The sequence below is a fragment of the Mus caroli genome, unplaced genomic scaffold (genome assembly GCF_978045245.1).
Source record: "Mus caroli unplaced genomic scaffold, Mus_caroli_1 scaffold_10, whole genome shotgun sequence".
Classification (NCBI taxonomy): domain Eukaryota; kingdom Metazoa; phylum Chordata; class Mammalia; order Rodentia; family Muridae; genus Mus; species Mus caroli.
The window spans coordinates 92,746,093-92,758,060 of record NW_028227265.1 but is presented as its reverse complement, the minus strand read 5'-3'; positions in this window follow the sequence as shown (position 1 = coordinate 92,758,060).

The window sequence follows — 11,968 nt, the reverse complement described above, 5'->3', positions numbered from 1 at the left end:
CCTGGGCTGGAATTTGTGATCTTTTAGTGTCTGTATATCATCTGTCCAGGATCTTCTGGCTTTCATAGTCTCTGGTGAAAAATCTGGTGTAATTCTGATAGGCTTGCCTTTATATGTTACTTGGCCTTTTTCTCTTACTGCTTTTAGTATTCTATCTTTATTTAGTGCATTTGTTGTTCTGATTATTATGTGTCGGGAGGTATTTCTTTTCTGGTCCAGCCTATTTGGAGTTCTGTAGGCTTCTTGTATGTTCATGGGCATCTCTTTCTTTAGATTTGGGAAGTTTTCTTCTATAATTTTGTTGAAGATGTTTGCTGGTCCTTTGAGTTGAAAATCTTCATTCTCATCCACTCCTATTATCCGTAGGTTTGGTCTTCTCATTGTGTCCTGTATTTCCTGGATGTTTTGAGTTAGGATCTTTTTGCATTTTCCATTTTCCTTGATTGTTGTGCCGATGTTCTCTATGGAATCTTCTGCACCTGAGATTCTCTCTTCCATCTCTTGTATTCTGTTGCTGATGCTTGCATCTATGGTTCCAGATTTCTTTCCTAGGATTTCTATCTCCAGTGTTGCCTCATTTTGGGTTTTCTTTATTGTGTCTACTTCCCTTTTTAGGTCTAGTATGGTTTTGTTCATTTCCATCATCTGATTGGATGTGTTTTCCTGCTTCTCTTTAAGGACTTCTACCAGTTTGGTTGTGTTTTCCTGTTTTTCTTTAAGGACTTGTAACTCTTTAGCCATGTTCTCCTGTAGTTCTTTAAAGTCCTTCTTGATGTCCTCTACCATCATCATGAGATATGCTTTTAAATCCAGGTCTAGCTTTTCAGGTGTGTTGGAGTGCCCTGGACTGGGGGAAGTGGGAGTGCTGGGTCCTGATGATGGTGAGTGGTCTTGGTTTCTGTTAGTAGGATTCTTACGTTTACCTCTCGCCATCTGGTAATCTCTGGAGTTGTTATAGTTGTCTCTGTTCAGAGGTTGTTCTTCTGGTGATTCTGAGTATCGTCTGTCAGCAGACCTGTGAGACAGGCTCTCTCCTCTGAGTTTCAGTGGTTAGAGCACTCCCTGCTGACAAGCTTTCCTCTTAAAGGGAAGGTGTACAGATATCTGGCGTTTGGACCTCCTCCTGGCCGAAGAAGAAGGCGGAAAACAGGACCTTTCCCAGATGCTGTGTTGCTTTGGCAGGTCACAGAAGCTGTAGGCTTCTGTGGTGCATTCTCTCAGCTGTGCAGACTAACTTCCTAAGTTCAGTGGAGTCCCGGAGCCAAGATGGCGCTCCCTGCAGGGCTGATCACTGTCCTCCGGCTGGGAGGGTGCAGGATGTCTGCGGCCCCAAAAGGGTGCTGCCTCAGCGGCTCTGTGGTCCCGCCTGTCCCAGAAGCTGTCTGCCTCTGTGGTCCTCACTCTCACCTGTACAGACTACAAATTGCTCTTTCTAATTCAGTGAAGAATTAATTTTGATGGGGATTGCATTGAATCTGTAGATTGCTTTTGGCATGATAGCCAATCTTACTATATTAATTCTGCCAAACCATGAGCATGGGAGATCTGTCCATCTTCTGAAATCTTTGATGTCTTTCTTCAAGACTTGAAGTTCTTATCATACAGACTTTTAACATCCTTAGTTAGAGTCACACCAAGGTATTTTATATTATTTGTGACTATTGTGAAGGGTGCTGTTTTCCTTATTTCTTTCTCATCCTGTATATCCTTTGTGTAGAGAAAGACCACTGATTTGTTTTAGTTAATTTTATATTCAGCTACTGCACTGAAGCTGTTTATCAGGTTTAGGAGTTCTCTGGTGGAACTTTTAGGATCACTTATATATACTATCATATCATCTGCAAACAGTGATATTTTGACTTCTTCCTTTCCAATTTGTAACCCCTGGGCCTTTTTTTTTTTTTTTTTTTTTTTTTTTTTTTTTTGTCTAATTGCTCTGGCTAGGACTTTGAGTACTATATTGAATAGGTAGGGAAAAAGTGGGCAGCTTTGTCTAGTCCCTGATTTTAATTGGTTTGCTTGCAGCTTCTCTCCTGGTTTTGTTGATTCTTGAAATAATTCCTTTTGTTTCTACTTTGCTGATTTCAGCCCTGACTTTGATTATTTCCTGCCATCTACTCCTCTTGGGTGTATTTGCTTCCTTTTGTTCTAGAGCTTTTAGGTGTGTTGTCAAGTTACTATTGTATGCTCTCTCTAGTTTCTTTTTGGAGGCACTCAGAGTTATGAGTTTCCCACTTAGGAGTGCTTTAATTGTGTCTCACAAGTTTGGGTATGTTGTGGCTTCATTTTCATTAAACTTTAAAAAGTCTTTAATTTCTTTCTTTATTTCTTCCCTGACCAAGGTATCTTGAGTAGAGTGTTATTTAGCTTCCACCTGAATTTTGGCTTTCTATTACTTATGTTGGTATTGAAGATCAGCTTTAGTTTGTGGTGATCTGATAGGATGTATGGGATAATTTCAATATTTTTGTATCTGTTAAGGCCTGTTTTGTGATCAATTAATTATATGGTCGATTTTGGAGAAGGTGCCTTTAGGTGCTGAGAAGAAGGTATATCCTTTTGTTTTAGGATAAAATATCTTGTAGATATATCTTAAATCCATTTCTTTCATAACTTCATTTATTTTCAATGTGTCTCTGTTTAGTTTCTGTTTGCAGGATCTTTCCATTGATGAGAGTGGGGTGTTGAAGTCTCCCACTATCATTGTGTGAGTTGCAGTATGTGCTTTGAGCTTTACTATAGTTTCTCTAATGAATGTGGATGCCCTTGCCTTTGGAGCATAGATATTCAGAATTGAGAGTTCATCTTGGAAGATTTTACCTTTGATGGGTATGAAGTACCCCTCCTTGTCTTTTTGATAATTTTGGGTTGGAAGTCAATTTTATTCGATATTAGAATTGCTACTCCAGGTAGATAGTTTCTTCAGACCATTTGCTTGGAAAATTGTTTTCCAAGCTTTTACTGTGAGTTAGTGTCTGTCTTTTCCCCTGACTTGGGTTTCATGTAAGCAGCAAAAAGTTGGGCCTGTGTATGTAGCCAGTTTGTTAATCTATGTCTTTTTATTGGGGAATTGAGTCCATTGATATTAAGAACAAGTAATTGTTTCTTCTTGTTATTTTTGTTGTTTGAGTTGGGATTCTGTTCTTGTGCCTGTCTTCTTTTATGTTTGTTGAAGGATTACTTTCTTGCTTTTTGTAGGGCATAATTTCTGTCCTTGAGTTGGTGTTTTCCCTTTATTTTCCTTTGAGGGGCTGAATCCGTGGAAAGATATTGTGTGAATTTGGTTTTGTCATGGAATACTTTGGTTTCTCCATGTATGGTAATTGAGAGTTATTCTGGGTATTGTAACCTGGGCTGGCATCTGTGTTCTCTTAGTGTCTGTATAACATCTGTCCAGGATCTTCTGGCTTTCATAGTCTCTGGTGAGAAGTCTGGAGTAATTCTAATAGGCCTGCCTTTATATGTTACTTGACCTTTTTTCTTTTTTGCTTTTAATATTCTCTCTTTATTTAGTGCATTTGTTGTTCTGATTATTATGTGTCAGGAGGAATTTCTTTTCTGGTCCAGTCTATTTGGAATTCTGTAGGCTTCTTGTATGTTCTTGGGCATCTCTTTCTTTAGGATAGGGAAGTTTTCTTCTATAATTTTGTTGAAGATATTTACTGACCCTTTAAATTGAAAATCTTCATTCTCATCTATACCTATTATCCTTAGGTTTGTTCTTATCATTGTGTCCTGGATTTCCTGGATATTTTGATTTTTGGATCTTTTTGCATTTTGCATTTTCTTTGATTGTTGTCCCCATGTTCTCTATGCACCTGAGATTCTGTCTTCCATCACTTGTATTCTGTTGCTGATGCTTGCATCTATGGTTCCTGATTTCTTTCCTAGGTTTTCTATCTCCAGCGTTGTCTCCATTTGGGTTTTCTTCATTGTTTCTACTTCCACTTTTAGATCTTTGATGGTTTTCTTCAATTCCATCACCTGCTTGGTTGTGTTTTCCTGTAATTCTTTAAGGGACTTTTGTGTTTCCTCTTTAAGGGCTTCTACTTGTTTAGCAGTGTTCTCCTGTATTTCTTTAAGTGTTATTAGTGCCTGTACTGGCTAATTTTGTGTCAACTTGACACAGCTGGAGTTATCACAGAGAAAGGAGCTTCAGTTGAGGAAATGCCTCCATGAGATCCAACTGTAAGGCATTTTCTCAATTAGTGATCAAGGGGGAAGGCCCCTTGTGGCTGGTAGACTTGGGTTGTATAAGAGAGCAGGCTGAGCAAGCCAGGGGAAGCAAGCCAGTAAAGAACATCCCTCCATGGCCTCTACATCAGCTCCTGCTTTCTGACCTGCTTGATTTCTAGTCCTGACTTCCTTTGGTGATGAACAGCAGTATGGAAGTGTAAGCCAAATAAACCCTTTCTTCCCCAACTTACTCCTTGGTCATGATGTTTGTGCAGGAATAGAACCCCCGACTAAGACAAATTGGTACCAGCATATTGGGGTATTCCTGTGACAACCTGACCATGTGTTGGGGATGACTGTGGAAGGACTTCAGAACTTTGGGCCAGAAGATCTATTTGCTGTTAAGAGCTCTGTGAAATGTTGTGTAGGAGCTTGGAAGATGTTGAGAACAGTGCAGAAAAATGGAGGCCTGAATTGTGAAATTTCAGAGGGAAAATTAAAGACTTTTTTCAGGGCCATTGCTATTTTTATTGGGAAGATTCTGTGGTTCTGGTTAGCTGGGGCTGAAGAATCAGCTGTAATTAACAAGATACCAGAACTACTAAAGTGAACTTTTGCATTACTGGGACTATTGATGCTGGTTAGCTGGAGCTAAGAAATTAGTGGTGCTTAAGAAGAGACCAGCATCACTGAGGTGACATCTTCTGGTAAGTGTTTTCTGAGAGCATAGAGGCTGCGTTTCAGAGATAGCCAAGGTTACAACTTGTGCTGTGGCTGGACTTAGTAGTGTGTAAAAGTCACCCAGGTGGTGCTGGTTTTGAAGGCATGAAGGGGTCATGCAGAGCAGCTGAGGCTCAGCACTGTGAGAGGCCATGGAAGGCCATTGGTGACAGTGCAGCCTCAGTAGCAATTGATGGCCCAGGACTGAAGGGGTCATGCAGTGTTTTGGAGATGCCAGGACCATGAATGATCACCAAGAACAGCAGCAGCAGTGAAGTACAGCCATGTGGAACCTAGAAGAAAAGCTGTGTGCTACAATGGACAGGGCTGGAGAAGTGACCCAAGCCCTTAGAGGAGCCCAGAAGATCATGAGTTGGATCCCAGACATTGGACAGTTGGAGTTTAATTTTTGCTTTTGATTGTGACTGTGCCCTGATATTTTTCCCCCTTGAAGGAAGAAAGTTTTTTAGTGAAGCCCGCAGTTAAGAGACTTTTAATTGTAAAGACTTTGGATTTTAAGAGAGATTGAAATTTTAAGAATTTGTAAAGACTGTGTGACTTTTAATGTTTTTTAGATCTTGAGGATGAATAAGAAACTAAGGGTTGAGGCTTACTAGTGATGTGTTTGTGTGTCAAGTTGACAAGGGGTCTTTTGTATTGGCTAGTTTTGCGTCAACTTGACACAGCTGGAGTTATCACAGAGAAAGGAGCTTCAGTTGAGGAAATGCCTCCATGAGATCTAACTGTAAGGCATCTTATCAATTAGATATCTAGGGGAAAAGACACCCTTGTGGGTGGAACTATCTCTGGGCTGGTAGTCTTGGGTTCTATAAGAGAGCAGGCTGAGCAAGCTAGGGTAAGAAAGCCAGTAAAGAACATCCCTCCATGGTCTCTGCATCAGCTTCTGCTTTCTGACCTGCTTGATTTCCAGTCCTAACTTCCTTTGGTGATGAACAGCAGAATGGAAGTGTAAGCCGAATAAACCCTTTCCTCCCCAATTTGCTTCGTGGCCATGATGTTTGTGCAGGAATAGAAACCCTGACTAAGAGAGTGCCCTTCTTAAAATCCTCTACCAGCATCATGAGATATGATTTTAAAACCGAATCTTGCTTTTTGGGTGTGTTATGTTATCCAGGTCTCACTGTGATGGGCATACTGGGTTCTGATGATGCTGAGTGGTCTTGGTTTCTGTTAGTAAGATTCTTATGTTTGCCTTTTGCCATCTGGTAATCTCTGGTGTTAGATGTCCTAGCTGTCTCTGGCTGCAGCCTGTGGTTCTTTAGCCTCTGTCAGCACTCCTGGAAGTCCAACTTTCTCCTGAGTCCCAGTAGTCAGAGCACTTTCTGCAGGCTAGCTCTCCTCTTGCAGGGAAGGTGCACAGAAGTGTGGAGCTCAGATCCACTTCCTGAGTCCTGGGGTCAGAGCCCTCCCTGGAAGCCTACTCTCCTCTGGCAGGGAAGGTACCCAGGGTTCTGGGCCTCAGCTCTGCCTCCTGGCTGAGGATGAAGGCCCAAAGGGACCCTGTCTAAGAAGCTCTGTTGCTTCTGCTGCCCATGTGCTCTCCTGAGTAGACTGGTCTGAGTAGACCAGTAGACTGGTCTCAGTGATCCCAAGATTCTGGGTGTGCTAGGGCCTGCTGAGTTCATGCCCAAAATGTCTCTGGGGATGGTGTTGATCAGAACGAACCCCAGCCACTGGTCAGGCAGGTTTCCTTTGTCCCTGTTCCTGCTAGCATAAGACCCTCTTTTTTTTTTTTTAACATTTGTTGTGTTCCACTCAACAGTGATCTCAAGATTCTGGGTGTGCTAGGGTGCCTGCAGCGTGGAGAGTCCTCTGGGGACCTTGGGACCCTCTGCCGAGTTCGAGCCCAAGATGGTGCAGGGCTCAAGTTTCCTAAATTTATGCTCATTAGGCATATCCATGGATTTTGAAAATTCAAGAAATTACTACTAAATATGACTCAAACAGTTTTTGGAGAAGAAACAATATGCTTAGTAAGAACATATTTGGAAGCTGTGAGGAGTCAGCCCATCAGAGAATCCCAGTTAGGAAAGAGCAGACAAGAAAGATCAGAGTAAATAAAAATGGGACATTAAGAAAATGCATTGATTTTTTTTTTTTTGCAGCTAATCTACAGTGGATGCAAAAGAAAATCAATTTGCATCTACCCACATGATTGACGGTTATGAGAGATATTTTAGAAAGCAGAAAGACAGCAGAGTTGTCTGGAGAAATCTTAGACCTGTTCTAAACTGCAGACAGAGTCCTAAAGAAAGCAAATTAACAATGCAATTTTTTTCCTGGAAAATTTGTGAACTTGAAGGAGGTAGTAAATAGGGAGAAAAATCAAGTGGTAGGTGGATTAGTCTGAGAAGAGGATAGAAGAAATGCCTGATGATTGGAGTATAAATTTGTATGAGGCCTTACATAAATACATACAAGTATTTGCCAGAGACATATAAAATTTTCAGAGAAGTCTTAGTCAACCAACATGAGATAGAAGAAAAACAACTCCATCCACAGCAACAGAGAGTTTTGTAGGTAATTTGTAATGTGCACTCACATGTTGTAATCTCATCCATCACCACAAGGCAACGCCTTACAAGTGTAAGTGCCAATATGATAGAGAGATAGCAGCAATCCTCAGAAGACTGCATAGAGCATGATACAATTTTATGCAGCCTACTGAAGAAAGATTGCAAAACTGATTGTTTACAAGTAACAACGTGTGAGATCAAATTTTTCAAAAGCTATTTTGTTAGACGAAAGTTGAGAAAATAATTCTCTTCTGGTGGCAGAAACAATCAGGATAGCACAGGAGTTCTTTGGATTGATGCATACCACTGTATTATTATGTAGGACACTGAGTTCAGGGAAATCGGTTTTATTATTTTTTATATAAATATATGCCTGTGTGTATGACTTGAGACAAGCTACATAACAAAAATAATTCAACATACCTTGAGTTGAAAAGGAAGAAAACCAATGAAAACATGAGACTGGTACAACTGGATGTGGGTAAATCTATACATGTTGCATGAAAAGCAGAAAATTCAATACTACGTTATGTTTATAATTTCAAAAAAGATAAGACTGCATTTTGAAAGGACAAACAATCTCCAGAAGGTTTTTTTTTTTCCACAAAGAACCAGCAAATTTATTATGAGCGGAGAGACTACTATTTGAGGGTAATGTGGGTATAAGTAGTTTAAGATAAATAAGCTGTGGGAATGAGCCAGGGAGGATGGGAAAGAGAGAGGGAGAAATAGATGGAGACACACAGAGAGACAGATACAGACAGACAGGCAGAGTCACACAGTAATAGACAGAGACAGAGAAAGAAACAGACAGGGAGAGAGAGAGAAAGAGAGAGAGAGAGAGAGAGAGAGAGAGAGAGAGAGAGAGAGAGAGAAAATAAGTCCAGGGATGGGTGGCTGTTATAGTTCAGTCTCAGAAGAGAGTGTAGTATTCCGTATCAAAATATCCAAGAAAGGAAACACAGTGAGACCTGGAATTACCATGTCTGACCTCAAGCTGTACTACAGAGCAATTGTGATAAAAACTGCATGGTACTGGTACAGCAACAGACAGGTAGACCAATGGAATAGAATTGAAGATCCAGAAATGAACCCACACCCCTATGGTCAATCGATTTTTGACAAGAGGGCTAAAACCATCCAGTGGAAAAGAGACAGCATTTTCAACAAATGGTGCTGGCACAACTGGCGGTTATCATGTAGAAGAATGCAAATTGATCCATTCTTATCTCCTTGTACACTGAAATTTATAGAGAAGAAAGTGTGGAAAAGACTTGAAGTTATGGGCACATGGGAAATTTTTCTAAACAGAACAGCCATGGCTTGTGTTGAAAGATCAAGAATCGACAAATAGGACCTCATAAAATTGCAAAGCTTCTGTAAGGCAAAAGATACTGTCAATAAGACAAAGAGGCCACCAACAGATTGGGAAAGGATTTTTACCAATCCTAAATCTGATAGGGGACTAATATCCAATATATATATAAAGAGTTCAAGAATCTGGACTCCAGAAAATCAAATAACCCTATTAAAAATGGCGTACAGAGCTAAACAAAGAATTCTCACCTGAGGAATACCGAATGGCTGAGAAGCATCTGAAAAAATGTTCAACATCCTTAATCATTAGGGAAATGCGAATCAAAACAACCCTGAAATTCTACCTCATACCAGTTAGAATGGCTAAGATCAAAAATTCAGGTGACAGCAGATACTGTCGAGGATGTGGAGAAAGAGGAACACTCCTCCATTGCTGGTGGGATTGCAAGCTTGTACAACCACTCTAGAAATCAGTCTGGAGGTTCCTCAGAAAATTGGACATAGTACTACTGGAGGATCCAGCAATACCTCTCCTGGGCATATATCCAGAAGGTGTTCCAATCAGTAATAAGAACACATGCTCCACTATGTTCATAGCAGCCTTATTTATAATAGCGAGTAGCTGGAAAAAAACCAGATATCCCTCAATAGAGTAATGGATACAGAAAATGTGGTACATTTACACAATGGAGTACTATTCAGCTATTAAAAAGAATGAATTTATGAAATTCCTAGGCTAATGGAATGGACCTGGAGGGAATCATCCTGAGTGCGTGCGGTAACCCAATCACAAAAGAACTCACATGGTATGTACTCACTGATAAGTGGATATTAGCCCAGAAATTTAGAATATCCAAGATACAATTTGCAAAACACCAGAAAGTCAAGAAGAAGGAAGACCAATGAGTGGATATTTCATTTCTCCTTAGACTAGGGAACAAAATACCCATGGAAGGAGGTACAGAGACAAATGTTGGAGCTGAGACAAAAGGATGACCCATCCAGAAACTGCCCGACCAGGGGATCTATCCCATAATCAGCCACCAAACGCAGACACTATTGCATATGCCAGCAAGATTTTGCTGAAAGGACCCTGATATAGCTGTCTCTTGTGAGTCTATGACAGTGCCTGGCAAATACAGAAGTGGATGCTCACAGTCATCTATTGGATGGAACACAGGGCCCCCAATGGAGGAGCTAGAGAAAGTACCCAAGGAGCTGAAGGGGTCTGCAACCCTATAAGTGGAACAACCAGTACCCCCAGAGCTCATGTCTCTAGCTGCATATGTAGCAGAAGATGGCCTAGTTGGCCATCACTGGGATGAGAGGCTCCTGTTCTTGCAAACTTTATATGCCCCAGTACAGCAGAACACCAGTGCCAAGAAGTGGGAGTTGATGGGTAGGGGAGCAGGGCGGGGCAAGGTTATAGACGACTGTCAGGATAGCATGTGAAATGTAAGTGAAGGAAATATCTAATAAAAAATTGGAAAAATAAGATAAAACTAAAAATAAAAAAAAGGAGAAAAACAAACATCACTTTTAATAATGGCTGAAGACCAGCAATAATGAAGCACAGAAACACTTTGAGGGAGAAAAGGAGTAAGAAAAACCTTGCAAACCCTGTTCTCCTGGCTTCTGAAACAGATTGGCAGCAACTTTTCTATTGATTGGTAGATCCCATAGAATTCTTCAGTTGCCTACTATAATGAGTCCTGAGTTTTATTGATAACTTTAGTTTTATCTCCCCAAACTGAATCCTTCCCTTAGTAACTCGGCTATTGTCAATTGAAAAAAAAAAAAAGTAAAAAGAAATAAAAGAAAAGAAACCAACAAGAGCTTGAATTCAATTATGTCTAGTTCCTTAGAAATGCCACAGCCCACAGGCAAGCCTTTGAAGTTACTTCTATTGATTTAAGGACACTTTTATTTATCAGTTCCCCAGAACATCTTGAAAGCTGTCGGCACAGGCCACAATACCATATTGACAGCTTAGCTAGCCAAATGTGATAGTTTTGTCTTCATTATATGAAAAGTATACAATTTTAGAGAGTTTCTAATGACAAATTGTGTGATCTTTTTTAAAAAAAAAAAAAAAAGGTTTGCAGGGGATAAAAGTAATTTCAATCAAGGAAAACTATATTTGCTTCCACAACACTCTCCCTTCCTGCAGTGGACAATTTAATTGACCGGAGGGACTGTGAGTTTATCACAATTCTTAGTCTTTATGGTGATACACTCACCATGAATGAAGACAAATGAAAATCTGTGTTCCTCTCAATGAGGGGACTAGCTTCATGCTTCTTCAAATGGCTTTTCGATTCTGAAGCATCAGTGAGGACAGTAGATACATGTCTACAGCTGGGAGGTTATGTGCAAATAGTGTGGAATAGCTGAAAAACACAGGGGTTCTAATATTTGAGTATCTGAGTTCACATCTCATCTTCATAGTTGTCAGTGTTCTTTATTTATACTTTGCAAATAATAGTATTAAGCATTGTTGGGAGGATAACATGAGGTAGGTTGAAGATGAATCCCTGAGAACATGTGTACATTGTTTAGAGAAAGAGGACTGTCCTAAAGTCTGAAACCTGTAGCTGCAAACAATCTCTCTGAACATATCACATCCAGGAATAATTTATTACTGAGGACAGTTTGTAAAATCATTGACATTTCTTTTCAGTGCACTGATTTCTTAAATAATAAAATAAAATATGATAAAGTAAAAGTAACACAGCAGAATACACAACACAAACACACAGATAAAAAAAGAACCCAAGAAGAGGCACAAGAAAAGTGTGGATGCAGAAGGACACTTGTTTATTCACAAACTCAAAAATTCCATAGAGACAAAATATAGGAAATGTGTTTTGAATGGATCTGTATATAAAATCTGTCAACAACTGTAAATATACTAATTGATGAGAAATCAGGACTTATAAAATCCACACACAGGGGCTGGGGTATCATGCACATGGTGCACACAGGTCTGCCCCTGATGGAGTCCTAGACATAAAAGAGAAAGTGGCTAATACTGCCAGCCCTAACTTCAAGGCTGTCTTCAACCTATCACCACTTGCAGATTAAAATTTAGTTTTCTCCAAGGGAGAAAACTGGGGGAAACAAACTACTCTAAAAGGTAGACTGCACGCCCAGAGTTGATTGAGTGCCAATGGAAAAGAATTCAATGGATTTTTGGAGCTACCTTATATTATAATGAT